The 2,667-nt window shown below is 61.8% G+C and overlaps 1 pseudogene; it reads left to right on the plus strand.

Moving 5' to 3' along the window:
• Positions 1–308: 308 nt before the first annotated feature.
• On the plus strand, positions 309–2,195 carry LOC122220633 (annotated as a pseudogene).
• Positions 2,196–2,667: the final 472 nt, after the last annotated feature.

A 2,667-nucleotide genomic window follows, 5' to 3' on the forward strand; every position in this document is an offset into this window, starting at 1 on the left:
GCCCCGCAGCAGGCTCTGTGGTGACAGCTCAGAGCCTGGAGCCTGCTTCAGATTCTATGTCGCTCTCTCTCTCTGCCCATCCCCCCTCATTCTCTCTCTTTCTCTCTCTCTCAAAAATAAATAAACATTTAAAAAAAATTTAAAGAAATTAACAAATAACTAATGTTCCTAAAATTAACCTAAGGGGGAGTGGGGGAAACCCAGGTAGCCAAGAAGAGCCGCAGTGCAGACATGGTAGCCTGTGGAGCCTCCCCTAACCATCCAGCAGGTCCTGAAATGTAGTGAACCCCAGCTTGTCTGCTACCAGGATGGACCGCAGCGGCCTCCTGCCCTTCCAGCTCTGGTGCCCCTGGCCCTTTGGCACCTACTCCCAGAACTAGCCGCTCCCTCAAGCCATCAGCCTGCCCAGAGCCGGCCAGCGGGGCTGAGCCAGACCACAGGCCTGCCCACTCAGAGAACACCCCACCCACCTTGGCCACTGATGCCCCTGCCTCCCAGCCTGCCCCCCTCCTCTCCGCAGCAGCTGCTGGCGATGATGGGCGAGTCCTGCTGGACACGTGGTACATTATCAAGCCTGGGAATACAAAGGAGAAGGTGGCTTTTCTTGTGGCCCACCAGTGTGGTGGGGACAGCCCGGCCAGCTCCATGAAGGTCAAGGGGCACTGGGGCAGTGACAGCTCCAAGGCCAAGCAGAGGAGGCGCTGTCTTCAGCCTACTAAGGCTCCACCGGACCCAGGGGGCCTAGAGGGCCCCCTGCCACTGAAGGGGCCCAGACTCAGCTGGTGAGGATGTAGACCTGCTCTCTGTGGCCGAGATGGTGGCCCTGGTGGAACAGCGGGCCGCCCTGGCCCTACAGAACTATCCAAGCCCCGGCACCCCAGCGCCTATGGTCTCCGTGTCGGTTGAGCAGGGTGGGCCTGCCAAAGGTCTGGGGTCCAAACGGAGGTCTGGTGGCGGGGACTGCAGCCGCATAGCTGAGGCAGTGGCCCACTTTGAGGCCCAGCGGGACAGCCCTCCAGCCAAAGGCCTCCGCAAAGAGGAGCAGCCTGAGCCTGGCCCAGGGGAGGTGCGCATCGCCTTTCCTATCTCCAACGGCCGAGAGCCTCAGGCTCCCGATGACAGCTTGCCCAAAGGGAACAGCGGCTGGCCGGTTGTGCCTACCCTGGCAGCCCAGGCCCCGGGGCCGAGCCAAGGACGAGATCACCAGTGACCTGTACCAGCTCATCAGCCCCTCTCGGGATGTCCTGCCCAGCAATGTGGAGTTCCTTCTGGCTCGGGCGGATGAAGCCAGTGAGGGGGAGACCACGGTCCCTGCCAGGCCTGAGGACACTCCCCCGGCGCCCCCTCCAGCCCCTGCCCAGGACTGCGGCGCGTCAGGCTTCCACGTGGACGTGGTAGTGACGGGTGTGGTGGACGAGTGCATCTTCTTTGGCAAGGATGGCACCAAGAATGTGAAAGAGGAGACGGTGTGCCTGACGGTCAGCCCCGAGGAGCTGCCCCCACCCGACTCTTCTTCCTCCAGCTCTTCTTCCTCCTGTCCCGGCGTCGGGACGGGCCCCCCGAGCCGCCCCCAGCCGACTCCCCCGCCACCGCTGGACGACGCTGAGGGGACAGTGGACACCTCCCTGTGCCGCCTGTATCGGCACGTGTCACACGACTTACTGGAGATCCGCTTCAAGATCCAGCGGTTGCTGGAGCCGCCGCAGTACATGCTGCTGCTGCCCGAGCAGGTGCTGGTGAAGGTCTTCAGCTTCCTGCCCACGCGGGCCCTGGCGGCCCTCAAGTGCACCTGCCACCACCTCAAGGGCATCATTGAGGCGTTCGGTGTGCGGGCCACAGACTCGCGCTGGAGCCGCGACCCCCTGTATCGCGATGACTCTTGGAAGCAGTGCCGCAAGAGATACGAGAAGGGTGACCTGTCGCTGTGCAGCTAGCACCCGAAGCCCTACCACCATGACCTGCCTTACGGACGTTCCTACTGGATGTGCTGCCGCTGAGCGGACCGCGAGACGCCTGGCTGCCGCCTGGGTCTGCAGGATAACAACTGGGTGCTGCCCTGCAACGGGCCGGGAGGAAGGGAGGTGAAGCCGGGGAAGGTGTTGGGGGGGGAGCCCACTGTGTCCACCCTTCCCCCCCCCCCCCACCGCCCCTGGGAGCCCAGGGCCCAGACTGGGTCACCCTCCAGGCGGTATTGATCCCCTTCCAGAACTGAGATGGGGTTCAGGGGGATGATTGAGAAGGCACTCTGATAGATCAACCCCTATTGGTTTTCTAGTCTTCAGACACAGGGCCTGTGGACCCCTCAAGTAGGGTGGTTTTTATCAGCATTTCAATTTCTTCTCCATTCATCCCCAACACCCTCCTTGCCACTCTACACCCCAGGGACCCACCAGCAGGGAGCAGATGGGAGCTAATTTTGGTACTACTTAAAGGTTCCCCCATTCTGGCCCCCTTCTGCTGCACCACCCCCCCCCCCCCGCCCCCCCTCCCACACACACAACCCATGCCAGCCAGTTCTTTGTCTCTGGAGCTGTGTTCTCCCAAGAGGATGTAGCATGCAAAGTCAGTATCTCTCCTGACTTGCCACACCAGGGCTTACCTCCTCTTTAGGAATTGGGGGCCATCAGATCACAGATCAGATGTGGCACTTTTCACGGCAACCTGCCA

This window comes from Panthera leo, chromosome B2 (genome assembly GCF_018350215.1).
Source record: "Panthera leo isolate Ple1 chromosome B2, P.leo_Ple1_pat1.1, whole genome shotgun sequence".
In the NCBI taxonomy this organism is placed as follows: Eukaryota; Metazoa; Chordata; class Mammalia; order Carnivora; family Felidae; genus Panthera; species Panthera leo.